We start from the raw sequence: 14,990 nt of genomic DNA on the forward strand, positions 1-14,990 counted from the left end.
GGCGCAGTGGTTAAGATCCGCCTGCCAGCGCAGGGGACACGGGTTCGAGCCCTGGTCCAGGAAGATCCCACATGCCGCGGAGCAACTAAGCCCGTGTGCCACAGCTACTGCGCCTGCACTCCAGAGCCCGTGAGCCACAACTACTGAAGCCCGTGTGCCTATAGCCCGTGCTCCGCAACAAGAGAAGACACTGCAGTGAGAAGCCTGGGCACTGCAACGAAGAGCAGCCCCCGCTCGACACAACTAGAGAAAGCCTGCGTGCAGCAACCAAGACCCAATGCAGCCAAAAATAAACTAAAAAAAAAAAAAGACCCAATGCAGCCATAAATAAATAAATAAATTTATTAAAAAAAAAAAAGAATGAGGGCAAAATAAAAAGCTTTTTTTACAAACTACAAAATGAGAATTTACTATCACTCACCAGAGAAATTTCTACAGGATGTATGTCAGGATGAAGAAAACTCATCCCAGAAAGAAGGTCAGAGATCCAAAATAGCAAAAAAAATGATGAATACATGGGTAAATCTAAACAATCACTGGCTGTGTTAAATAACAGTAATAATAACTTAATTATGGGGTTAAGAAATAATATAGAATCAAAATGCTAGTAAAAAATGGCATATAAGTAGGAAAGAGATAATAGAAATAAGGCATTCAAACGTCTGTACTTTGTTCAAGAGGGTAAAACACTAACTTAAGACATTAAATTACACATTTGATTAGTTATACACTTTACTTAATTACACATACACATATGTATATTAAAAAGTCTAGGACATCCCGTAAAACATAAAAAAACCAAAGGTATAAGTGCTAAACAAATAAAGGGAAAAAACAGATTAAGAGAAAACAGATAAGACAAAAATAAAACATGAAACTTAATCCAAAAAAAAATTCAAGGAGATAAAGAAAGAATATAGAAAAAGTAGAACAGAATTCATAAAAAAAACAGATTAAGAGAAAACAGATAAGACAAAAATAAAACATGAAACTTAATCCAAAAAAAAATTCAAGGAGATAAAGAAAGAATATAGAAAAAGTAGAACAGAATTCATAAAATATGGTAGAAATGGAATCCAAATATATTAAAATAAGAATAAGGGTAAGTGGACCAAATTTTTTATCAGATTGGATAAAAAGCAAGATCTTGCTACATGTTGTTTATGAGAGAGACATAAAACAAATAAGTTCATAAACGAGTTGAAAGTAAAAAGATAGAAAGACATTTAATAAATACTGACCAAAAGAAAACTTGTATGAATATATTATCAGATAAGTAAAAAATACCTTAAGGTAAAAAGCAATACTAGAGATAGAGGTTCATTACCTATTGAGGAAGGTCCAATTCATTAGGGAGATGGAAACAATTCTACACTTGCATACTTCTAATAGCATAGCTTCAAAAAATATCTAGCAAAAAATGACAAAACAAGAAAAAGAAACGGACAAATACACCATTACTGAGGTAGAATTTAACAAGTCTTTGTCAGAAGTTGACAAGATAAAAATATCAGTAAGAATATGAATGATTTGACCATCACAAGAAACAAACCAGGTCTAATGAACATATGCAGATGCCTGTACCCAGTAACTAGAGAATACACTTCTGTTCACAGGAACAATTATAAAAACTGACAATATACTAGCACACAGAGAAAATCTCAACGAATGTCAAAGAATCACTATCTCATAGACCACGGTCTCTGACCATTACACAATTAATAACAAAAACAAAAACACTTGGAAATTTAAAAGCACAAATCTAAATTGTTCATGGGACAAAAGAAAAAGCAAAGGGAAATTAGAAAATACTTAGAACCAACAATAATGATTATATAGGAAAGCTTGTGAGATACAGCTCAAGTGGTAGATGGAGGAGGTGAATAGCTTTATAATACTTACATTAATAAAAAAGTTGAAATTACAAAAAGAACCCCCCAAATCTAAATAGAATTGAATAAAGGAAATAATTAAAAATAAGAGCAAAAATTAACAAAACAGAAAACACATTCAATAGAAAGGATCAACAAAGCAAAATGTTGGCTCATTGACAAAATTTTAATAAAACTGACAAACCTTTAGCAAATTAATGAAGAAAGAGAAAAAGCAGGTAAAATTTTAAGAATGGAAAAGGAAGTCAAAAATATAACAGAAATTACCCAGATAAAACATTACAAGCAATTTAGCAATAAATCTTAAAACTTAAGTAAAATGGAGACATTCCTGGCAACATAAATTTAAAAAACTGACTTAAGAAGAAATTTTAAATCTGAAATTTAAAATATAAGGGCTGACACTTAGCTTATATGCAACTGTATTATCATACAGTTTGCTTAGGGCCAGGGTCATTTCTGATTGATTAGTGCAACCATCCTAATTGGTTAAGTAATTTGATTACCACCTAGCCTATAATCATTCATAAAATTTTATCAGTAGTTAAAATTTTTCCCACAGAGAAAATTTTTCCCACACCAGGGCCAGGCAGTTTTATAGGCAGACGTACCAAGATTCGAGGAATGGATAATTCCAATCTTAAACTCTTTCGGAGAATATAAAAGGAGGAACATCTCCTAACTAATTTTATGAGCCTAGTATAACTTTATACAAAAACAGACAAGAAAAAAGTTACAGTCCAACTTCATTCTTGATCATGGATGCAAAAATCTTAAACAAAACATTAGCAACTATATATATAAGAAAATAATGATCAGTTGGGTTTATTTCGAGGATGGAAAATTGTTGCACCATTAGAGAATTTATTAATGTAATTTACCATATTAACAGATTAAAAGAGGAGAACAACAAGGTCATTTCAAAAGAGGTTAAAAAAAGCATTAAAAAAAATTTTACAAGGCATTTATAATAGAAACAAATGGAAAACTCATAGCTAAAAAGGAATAGAACATCCTTAGCCTACCTAACAAAGGATATCTGCAAAAACATCTCCAGCAAATATAATACTCCACAGTAAAAACGTTAAAAGCATTTCCTTTAAAAATAAGGACTAAGACAAGGAGATAAGCTATTACCATTCCTGACAACTTTGTGCTGGAGTTCTAGTCACTGCAGAGCATCAAGAAAAATAACAAAGGGGTATTAAGGACTGGAAAGGAAGAAACCAAATTAGCATTATTTACAAGTTAAATGACTGCCTATGTAGAAAACTCAAAGAATCTTATTTCTTATAAGAAATAAGAAAATTTATCAAGGTTGCTAGATATAGGGTCAAAGGCAAAAGTTAATTGCATTTCTTTGCATTTCTATATACCAGCAAAATAGCTGCAAATTTTAACTTTAAAAGGATACCATTTACAATAGCACAAAAAATAAGATATCTAGGAATAAATCCAACACAAATATTTAAGAAACTTCATGTTGAATGCTATAAAATCTTATGGAAGTATATGTAAAAACACCTAAGTAAATGAAGAATATACTGTATGAATGGAGAAGTTCCATCTTTTCCATTAAAGTTGTCAATCTTCCCCGAACTCTAAAGATTCAATAAAAATCCAAATAACCTCTTTAACTAACTCAACTTTAAATGAAAGAGCAAAGTGCCAAAGATAGACAAGTTACTTCTAAAGAAGGAAGTAGCAAGTCTTGTCCTATCGTAGATCAAGACATATCATAAAGCTATCGTTGGGACTTCCCTAGCGGTGCAGCGGTTAGGAATCCGCCTGCCAATGCAGGGGACATGGGTTCGATCCCTGGTCCAGGAAGATCCCACATGCCGTGGAGCAACTGAGCCCATGCGCCACCAACTATTGAGCCTGCGCTCTAGAGCCCACGAGCCACAACTACTGAGCCTGGGCACCACACCTACTGAAGCCCGCACGCCTAGAGCCCGTGCTCCGCAACAAGAGAAGCCACCACAATGAGAAGCCTGCGCACCGCAACGAAGAGTAGCCCCCACTCACCGCAACTAGAGAAAGCCTGTGCGCAGCAACGAAGACCCAACGCAGCCAAAAATAAATAAATAAATAAAATTAATTAATTAATTTTTTAAAAAGCTATAGTTAAGACAATACAGAACTTGCAGAGATAGACAAACTAACAAATAGAACAGAAAAGAGAACCCAGAAACCCAGAAACCGATATTTGGCAAAGCTAGCATTGCAGATGAGTGGAGAAAATGATGGATTTCTCAATATGAAAAGAGCTGGGATAATACATAAGGGGAAAATAAAAGAAATTAGATCCTTATCTCACCCAATATGTGTTATGTATATTTCTGTATGTGTATACAATTACAGTTACATTAGGGACATGTAAAAAAAATGTGAAAGGTAACTCTGAAAATTTCTGAAGGAAAATATTGATAAGTTTAATTATATTTAAGAATGTTTATCAAAAACCTACAGCTGACCTACAGATCAATAAAAAAAGACAAACTAAACAGACAAATGAGCAGAAGATGTGAACAGGCATTTCATAGGAAAGAAAACATGAACTGGCCAATAATGTGAAAATACACTCAATTTCAAAAGTAGATATGAAAATGAAAATTATAACCACAATGAGATATAATTTTGTACCCAACAGACTGAGAAAAATGCAAAAGTTGATTAAGACCAAATACTGGCAAGAATGTGGAGAAACAGAAAGTTTATTAGCTGGAATGTAAATTACTTCAACCAGTTTGGTTAACATTTTGGTATTATCTAGTAGCTGTAAGTCTACAATGTAGCAATTCAGCTCCTGGTAGAGAAACTCTTGCACCAACAGACTTGTACAAAAAAATTATATTACCACTATTTATATTAGCAAAAAGTGGAAATAATCCAATGAACCAGTAGAACAGAGTTTTTAAAATGGTGTGTCTATACAATGAAATATTATACAATAATAAAAATGAATCAACTGTATATCAACATGGATGTATTCCAAAAACACTGCTGAGTAAAAACTGGAAGTCTCGGATGAATGATGAATATACCTTATGATTTTGTTATTACAAGGGTTAAAAACAGGCAAAACAAAATAATACATTTAAGTTACAGAGAAATTGAGTACAACTATAAATATAAGGGGATGATTTAAAACTTCTTTTTCATACATCAGGACCAGATAGTTCAAAGTTTTAAAAATTATTCTAAACCATAGAAAAAGACCTGAAAGCTAAACATTTGATTGCATAAAGCCAGCAAAATCTTAATCTGATTTTTTAAAAAACAGTACAATGAACGAAAATATAGAATGACCTCACTTAAGATTACTAGTGCAAAAATTCTGAATAAAATCTTAGGAAATAGAGTATTTTGGAATAACAAAAGAAAAATGTATTACAACCAAGGAGGGTTATTCCAGGGATACAGGGCTGGTTCAATATTAAGAAATCTGTCAACATAATTCATTGTACCAGCAAATTAATGGAGAAAATGCTTATATAAATAGATGATTAAAAGCCATCTGAAAAAGGTGAGCAGTCATTCCAAATATAAACTCTACCTAAAATCTTTTTAGAAGATGTACTACTAGCATAGGCTAGCTTATCTCACAAAGAGCCTCAAACCTCAGTGGCTTCACATAATAAATTATTTCTCATCATATCATAATCCAGTGTGGGTCAGCAATGCAGCTCTCCTACAGACAGTTATTCAGAGACCCAGGATATTTCCATCAGGGCTCTGCCATCTTCGAGGACCTCAGAATTCTCCACCAAGTCCTCTGCATCTGAATGGCAGAGAAGGGAAGACAGAGTGGAGAACCACATGGCAGGCTGAGGTAAGACCGGAAGTGTGGTAAATCTTTTCCACCCACATTCTTTTGACCAAAATTCAGTTAGACAGACCTGAATCATAATACGCACTATCACCATTATTTACACCATTATTTACTCGTTTTGGAGGTTGTAACAAGTCCAGTAAGAAAAGGAAACAACATAAATTTGAAAAAGAGATTAAATTATCTTTTGCTGATAACCTATTTAGAGACTGCAAGATAATGCTTTTAAAAAGAGCATACTACATTAGAATGGGTATCATCAGAAAATCTACAAACAACAAATGCTGGAGAGGTTGTGGAGAAAAGGGAGCCTTCTTGCACTGTTGGTGGGAATGTAAATTGATACAGCCACTATGGCGAACAGTATGGAGGTTCCTTAAAAAACTAAAAATAGAATTACCATATGACCCAGCAATCCCACTACTGGGCATACACCCAGAGAAAACCATAATTCAAGAAGACACATGCACCCCAATGTTCATTGCAGCACTATTTACAGTAGCCAGGTCATGGAAACAACCTAAATCCCATCGACAGATGAATGGATAAAGAAGATGTGGTACATATATACAATGGAATATTACTCAGCCATAAAAAGGAACGAAATTGGGTCATTTGCAGAGACGTGGATGGACCTAGAGACTGTCATACAGAGTGAAGTAAGTCAGAAAGAGAAAAACAAATATCATATATTAACGCATATATGTGGAATCTAGACTAATGGTACAGTTGAACCGGTTTGCAAGGCAGAAATAGAGACACAGATGTAGAGAAGAAACATATGGACACCAAGGGGGGAAAGCAGCGGGTGGTGGGGTGGTGGTGGTGGGATGCATTGGGAGACTGGGATTGACATGTACACACCAATATGTATAAAATAGTTAACTAATAAGAATCTGCTGTATAAAAAAATAAAATTATTAAAAAGTTTTTTTAAAAAGAGCATACTACAAAAAATTTTTTAAAAAGAAAACAAAAAGGGACTTCCCTGGCAGTCCAGTGGTTAAGACTCCTCCCCACCTCCAATGCAGGGGTTGTGGGTTCGATTTCTGATTGGGGAACTAAGATCTCACATGCCACGGGGCACGGCCAAACAAACAAAGAAAAAAAAGCATACGAGAATTAATAAGATAATTCAGTAATGTGGCTGGACACAAGATAAATAAAACAGACAGAGACACATACATATACAAATTAGTACCTGCATGCATAGACATATAGTGCAAAGAGTACAGAAGCTCTCTTAATTCACTTCTCTTTAAATGACCCTTGGGACTTATGAGGCTCTCAATTTCATCTGTAAAACCTACAGATTATTAGCTACAGCAAGATAAATGTTCTCACCTTGTGAAATAACCATTTATTCCACTTTCACCAGTTGACTGTACACTTACTAATATCCAGTTGTGCTTGCTCCTAAACATTTTTACGACAGTTGTACTATTATTATAAATAATTTAAAGAAATATTACTGAATCCAATAAACAATAATGTGAAAAGAATGAATTGTTTTTATGAAAACTAAGTTGTCTGCTTTAGAAAGATTAAACAAAGTTACAAAAAATGCTGTTGGTTTGGGTGTGACAATTATAAAAGATTAAGGGGAAGTTGTAAGATTCTGTATTTCTATTTTTCTACAAGTATTTTAAAGTTCTTGATCCATGGTAGAGAAATCCAAACTGGAAACTGTACAGGATGCATTATGAATGTGGTTTATGCCATATTATGGCATCCAAATCACTGGTCCAATCCTTAAAGAACTTTGTCCTACATAACAATATGGATCAATGAATACACACACACACACACACACACACGTTTTTTGTTAAAATATGTAAAATAGGTATGTTGTATTAGTCAGGATAGGCTAGGCTATGTTGCAGTAAAACAAACCAACCAAAAAACAAATAAAATCCCTTAAATCTCAGAGCTTAAAATCATAAGCTCTTCACCTGGGTGGCATGCAAGGCAACTGTCTTCTATACGATGGCCCAGCATTCTAGCTACATTGGTCTTTTGGTACTTCCGCATCAACACATACTTCCACAACCAATATGGCAGGGAAGATAACGTGGGGAATCATGCTCCAACTCCTCAGTGCTTCCATGCAAAGTGAAACACATCAGTTCCACTCATATTTTCACTGGCCAGGATTAGTCAGATGGCTGTGTATAATTTTAAGAGACAAGAAAGTATAATCTTGCAAACTTGGAAGGAGACAGGGACTGGATATTGTTGAACAGTGGTATCTATTACATAAGTTTCATTTTCTAGGATTTCTCAATCTTGCCAATGTAAAAACAAAACACTGTGATAGATTGTATTACTGATCAAAACATTTGCTGCCCTTCATGTTGGAATATTACTTATCTCCATCCCACTGACGTCAGGCTTGGTATTGTGACTTGAAGGGCCCTTCCCTGTGGGAGGATTATGCATCCTTGACACTTTAGTGTCAGATACGGGCTTGTGCTTTGCTCCGGCTTAAGAACGTACGGGGGCGGGGGGGGGGTGTGTGACATGGGGCACTTCTTTGTAGAAGCTTTATGAGCCAGAAGACGCTGTACCTTGATTCCTTTCTCTCTACGCCAAGGCTGCAATGTGCCTGACAGCAGTTACTCCATTAGCCTGGGTCCCAGGGTGAAGATGATGTGAAGGAGATGCTGCCAGCTTGTGGTGGGCACGTAGCGTGAGCAGAAAATTATTTGTTGTTCTATACTACCAAGAGTTCAGCTTGCCACTGTGGCATAATTGACCCTAAGCTGCATAACAGACACACTATTCTTACTGCATCAGTAAGAATGCTTATAGGAATAGCCAGAGAGGAGTGAAAATGAAAAAAACATATATTCCATTTCTAACAGTGATAAAAGTACAGAATACTTAAGGCTAAATTTGACAAGACAGGTTTATGACATATGATAAAATTTACAAAATATTATTGAGGATACAAAACATGTTAATTTCCCCAAAATTACTGTATAAATCTAATGTAATTCTAATCATAATCCCGATGGGTTTCTTTTTATTTGATAAAAGCATTTTAAAGTTCATGTGGAATAATAAAATTGACCTACAATGTTACTGCCAGGATTAAATGAGCTGAAATACGTAAAATGCTTAGGACAGTATTTGGCACAGATATGCCCAATGAATGTTACCTAACTTGGTTATTTGGAAAAATAATTAGATCATTAGAATGGAGAGTCTAAATGAGGAATGGAGAGTCTAAGAGTACTAAAATGTATCTTAGTACAAGCAAGATTTTAACATAGCCTCTAAAGGAAAATAAAATCAGACTCTTACCTTAATCCATATTCAAAAATAAATTCCATATGAATTAAAAGCAAAATGTGAAAAACTACTGTAGAATAAAATTTGAGAATAACTTTATACACTAGGAGTCAGGGAAACATTTTCAACTGACACAGTAAGCCAGAGAGTTGTAAAGGAAAAGAGACATTTATTTAAAATGTTTAGGTCAAAGATACCATAAACAAAAGAAAAATATTACAACAGATTGTGGGAAATATTTCTAATGCATAAGACAAAGGTTAATATCTATAGTATATAACAAGCACCTACAAATTTATAGCAAGAAGAAAAACTCGGTAGAAAAATGAGCAAAGACTGTGTGAACAAGCATTTCCAGAAAAGCAAATCTAAATGATAAATAAACATGAAAAGTTGCTTAATCTTACTAGCAATCAGGAAGACACAAACTCAAGTGACAATGCGCCATCACTTCTAACCCATCAGATCAATTTTGTTGGCAGAAATACGAATTTATATATTCTGAATCACTGTTTTCTTTTAGAAAATGTCTCAAAACAACCCTTTAACAAATACAGTGGCAAAGGAATTACTTTGTATTCCAAGTAATCACACACAAACCACAGTATTTTGCAATTTCAGATCCTCAGGGGATATATTTTGAAAAGACTGATTCCTGTTGCTCTTTGTATTTCCCACACTGTACGTCTCTCTCAGCTCCAAACAAAGAATTCTGCTACGACTTGTGGCCACTGGACAGTGTCTTTTGACTTCATTACCACTCTGAGCCAGGACCCCAAGGAAGCCCCAGCAACACACCCCTGAACGCCCAACCCATGCAAGTTCCGGCTGTCTGCACCTGACTCCTCGCCTAGTTTCTCACAGCCCCTGGCGGTGCTACCGTCAAGGCAACCTTGATATAGGAAATAAATTAGACCCATGTTAATCGTGCCCTGAGGCTAATTCCACCCAGTCCCCATCAGACCTTTGAAACACCAGCCATCATTTACTGAGCTTACAGTACTCTGGAGATGGCATGGAGAGCGAAATCAGGGAGCAGGTGAGCATGGAGGGGGGCAGGCAAGCTGAAAGGCTATTACAATGTGCCTAAAGAAAGATGAAAACTTCAAAAGGATATATCAGCTCCCAAAAGATGGTGAATGGGGTTTGCAGACTAAAAAGCTTTGAAAAAGACAAGGAGAGGCACATGTGCAAACAAGTGCAACAATGTGTTACAGATGCAGTGAAACAAGTATGTATATGTGATGGGGCACAAAGAGTCCCCTCTCCCAGGAAGGGGGAGGGCGCTGGGGCAGAGCACGTCAGGCAAAATGTCACAGAGGAAGTGATGCTGAGCTGAGACAGTGCAATAGAGCATTCCAGAAAGAGGGGAAAACAGGAATAAAAGTGCAGGGGCATGAAAGCAGTGACATTTTCAGAGAATTGCAAGTAATTGCAAGTAATTGCAAGTAATTTAATATGACTAGCGTAAAGGATTTAAGAATAAGGTTGGCAGTCAGATCACTGTTTGCCATTGGACAGAGTCTGGAATTAATCCTGAAGGGCAGGAACCAGGAGCAAGTGAAGGGCTTTAGGGAGGGAAGCCACAGATTTGAATTTTAGGGGACAAAGCATCCTTGGCAGCAGTAGAGAAGATGTTTTGGAATAAAGCAAGGAGTTCTTGTGGCTCAGGCGTCGGGTAATTACTTCCGTTAACTATGATACCCTATTTCTCAGGAGATTTCACTGAGATATTTTAGAAGGAATACTTTCCTTTCTCGCTGATGTAAAGATACCTAAGTAGAATGATAAACAAGGTCTTTTTTTTCCCATCTAAACTCCATTGTGTAAACTTAGTTGTACACTCTAATTTAATAAATGGAGTGAGGCTGAATGGCCTTTGGCATCCATCCCAGACACTAAAACAGTGAGAAAACAACAAAACATGGAACATAATATCTATCCATAAATACAATTGTATGGTTAGGGCTGTGGAGCATTTTAAGAGTTATGATTTCCCTGGCCAAGTACCAAAAAAACATACCTTCAAAAATCAGAACAGCCATTTGGCATCCAACCATGCTGACAGGATGAAAAATGTAGAGTAAATAGCCTACGTGTAATTCACCACTCTTGAAGAAGTAAAGGAAGGGTGTTTTCTAAGGCTTCAGAATGACATATTTTACTAAGTAATAACATGGTCATGAAAAAAGCCAAGAGAAAACTTCCCAGCTCACTTAGAAAATGGAGTCACTCAATTTTCTTCAAAATGATAAATATATTCTGTCATATAAAAGAATGTCTCAGATCTGGTGCATTCACAGTGGTTATCTCTGCTCTCCATTCCCTTCTTTTTGCCTTTTGTTGTTTTCTAATTTTCTGCAGTGAGCATGCATTGCTTCTAGAAAGAAAAACAGTGAAATAAACCAATCATACAATCAGAGTGACTTAGGCTGTCTTTTTCAGCTTTCTGATTCCAAATAAGATTAATGTAAATTGCTTCTGAGATAACCTTCTAGTGTGCTTTGAATATAGGCAAATTTTCTCTCAAGTCTTTGTCTTCAACGAATAAATTTTTGAATTTTCGAAAATACAAAAACTTCCCCTCTCAATTATTCATGCCAGTGGAGGGGAACACTGACACTAGTATTCGAAAACAGCGTCCAAGTAGAAAACAACAAGCATATGGCTATAATATACTAGGCTTTGTAAGGCACTGTACAATGTTTCTGGCAGATATGCCTTCTGAATTAAATTTTTAGTTAATATTAAAATGATTCTATGTTCCTACATGTGGGCTGGCAAATGAAGGGTGAAAGAAACAGGTCTAGAATTTAAAATTCATTGCATATAATCTACAAGATGCATGCTCCACAGGCAAATGAATAAAGACCCTCTATGCTGAAAATACAAACCGCTTCCTAAAAACACAGACCTGAAACAGGGCTATGAAAGCATGGAAAAATGGAACGCTAACCTCAGCTGTGTCTGATGCAACGCAGATGTAAAACAAAACTCCTGGATTCAAAAGAGTCAACTTTAGTAAGTACTACCCAAACCCAGCTTTTCATAATCAGAGGACACTCTTTTAAAAGCAGCTCCAACTGAAATCACAGTCAGCAAAGTACTTCAGAAGAAATATGAAACATCTCTTAGGGTTAAAGAGAAGCGTCTGTCAAATAAACTCGATGTAATGTATTCCTCCATCTCTTAACACTTATAAAGGGACTTGCAAAGAAAAATGTGTAAATAGGATTTATCTTAAATGAAGCACATTGAACCTTTCCCAACACTGTAAGGATTCAGATAGTTTAAAGAGGATCTGGATGTAATCTTCATAATTTGTAGATTCTTTTCAGGTCCTCTGAAACACAGTAACTTGCTTCCTAGTCGAGATTTGTACTCTATTGCCAAACCTTGTCGGGGAGCAATTTCTGAAATTTGCACTTAATACAACATTCTAAGTTTTAGGTAACTTGAAGAGAATATGTCTTACAAACTTTCCACACCAATTGAATTACTTTCCCTCCCATATCTCTCAGACAATGGGGCCCTCATTCTTCTACCCTGAACGCGGAGGGAAAACCATCACCACCGACCCTTGCCGCCAGCCCCTCTCCAAATCCCCCCATTCTGATTTCAAAGCTCTACAGAATCCATCTGGCTGAGAAGAAGTGGCCACAGAGGCTGGGAGGGAGAGAGGCCAAGTGGGCCTGGCCAGAATTGGTAGCTGGCGGGGGAGAGGAAGGCTGGGCACATCACACACACACACACTCCTGATGTTAGAGATTGTCAGAACTGTAGACTTTGCGGTGGGATGCCAGTTTTTGTTGAGTCTAGCCCTGGGGGAAAGGGCATAACTGTAACCAGACAAGGATTTAGGGCCTTGGCTTACAGTCCTGAGCTTTCAGGGTGGGCTCCAGGCCCAGGAGGGTGCTTCTGGAAACTTCTCCAAATAAGTTATCTTGGATCGCCCATATCTACCTCCAGCCTATTTCCCAACCATATTAGTCAGTCTCACCTATTAGGCACAAGTATCCATTCATCCATTTTTCCCCCACTTTTCATTGAATAAACATTTATTGAGTGTTTTCTATGTGCAAGGTACAGATACGATAATGTGTAAGACATCGCCCCTGACTGTAGGAGCTTGTGGGAGAGAAACAGATAGATGTAGCCACGGATCAACACAACTGAGTGCTAGAGGTTATGGTAAAGGGCATATAGGTTGCATGAGGGCAAAAAGGAGAGAATTAACTTCTCTGCCCCATGTACTCCTCTGCTACTGTTACCTGCTCGGGCCCCGAACCCCCTGAACTCACTCGTCTTCCCTTCACAAACCCCTGCCACTGTGTCCCTTGGAACATGCAACCAAACTTCCCGGTATTTTTTACTTTGCTACAAGATCTTTGCACGTCTCAGCCCTGGCTAAAACCTAGCTTTCTCAAAGATGATGCCACTTTCCTCAAACGCTTGTCCAGTGGTATCTGCTCTTTCTCCCACTTTCGCTGACTCACGGGGCAAGAAAATGTCGACGCGACCTCTTGCTGCCGACAGTTACTGCTGATTCTTAACATTATCACTCAACTACCTCTTCTCGAAGTGCAGCACCTGCTCTGCTCCACCCTTTCTCTTCTTTTGGAGGGAAGAGGATTCAACCAAAGTCATGGGGATTTTTCAACTCGGCACGCTTTTACATCTCCTAATAACCAGCTCAGCTCGTCTGGCTGGACTCATTCGCATGTTTCTCAACCATGGTTCATCACCGGCCTGCAGTCTAGATGGGAGTTTTTTCTACATTCAACAACACACTTTCCACAAGTATTTCTGCCAGAGAGGCCTAAGAGTAAAGTCAAGAAAGACAACAAAAAGTAAAGTAAAATGGGGTACTTGTTCTCATACAAGGCACATAACAAGGCTTATTATTTAAAATGTGGGTATAGTAGGACCTACATCATACAGTAATTGAGGATTAACTGAAATGACATACGTAAAGAACTAAGAACAGGGCCTGACACATAACAGATGTTAACTATTATTATTGTATCCTCCAAACTATATAACATACACAAAGCTTAAGCAATGATATCAAACCATTCTAGAATCAAATCTAATCTAATTCTTCACATTACTTTAGCATACTCAACACTGTCTTGTATTAACTGATGCTATAACGATGTGTGAGCTGCTCAAAACGAGGTGATCTTTCTCCTTGCTTTTGCCTTCACATTGGTCACCAAAGGCCCATTTTTAAGACTTCATGATTTTTTTAAGCTATTTTAAAACCACTTTCTAACCTCTCTTTGGAACTGCTTTCAACCCCTCAGCACTTTCTTCCCCTTTGGATTCTAAGACAGCAGTTTGCTTTTCCTTCTGCCTCTCTGACCATTTCTGTTTTGTCTCCGTGGCAGGCTCCCCTCCCTCTGGCTGCCCCTTGCAGTCTATGTTTCTCAGGGTCATCCCTCCTTTTTGCTGCTTCTCAAAGTCTTTCCAAGATGCTGTGCCACCTTCATTTATACCTTTATCGTCTCTGCCTTGAACTACTGCAATGCTCTAGGTGGTATTCTGGTGTCTGGTTTCTCCTGATTGCATATATCCCTCATTGCTGCCACCACAATAATTTTTTTTTTTAATGTCAAGTGTTTATGACAAGGCCTCCATCATCCCCTGTTCCCTGTAAGAAAAAGCCCCAAACCTCAGCACACCATCCAAGGGCCCTTCACATCAGCTCTGACCAGTCCCTCCAGTCTCATATCATCTTGGTCCACCTACTCACCCAGAACTCCAGCCACATGGAAACAGTCTTCAAACATGCCCTTCTTCAAATCCTCACCTTTCCACGTTTCTTCTTCAAGTGCCGTCTTTCCCTGTTCCCAACCTGATCCAGCTCCTTTCTCTATTAAGCATTGACCACAGCGCATTTTAAATACCTGTTTATGCGTCTATTGCCCCAGGAAAACAAAAGCATCTCAAGTACAGGGAAATGGCTT

General features: G+C 37.2%; 1 long non-coding RNA gene across 2 annotated transcripts in view; it reads right to left on the reverse strand.

The window, feature by feature from the left end:
- Positions 1–14,990, reverse strand: part of LOC132413753 (uncharacterized) — a 30,566-nt gene that overhangs the window by 13,856 nt on the left and 1,720 nt on the right. The window contains exon 1 of one of the 2 annotated variants that reach the window (XR_009516805.1): positions 422–805. The exons of the other annotated variant lie outside the window; for it this stretch is intronic. This is a non-coding gene — a long non-coding RNA (uncharacterized lncRNA). Of the gene's footprint in view, positions 1–421; positions 806–14,990 lie in introns of those variants that run through there. 2 annotated transcript variants of the gene reach the window in all.

This window comes from Delphinus delphis, chromosome 18 (assembly GCF_949987515.2).
Source record: "Delphinus delphis chromosome 18, mDelDel1.2, whole genome shotgun sequence".
NCBI lineage: Eukaryota > Metazoa > Chordata > Mammalia > Artiodactyla > Delphinidae > Delphinus > Delphinus delphis.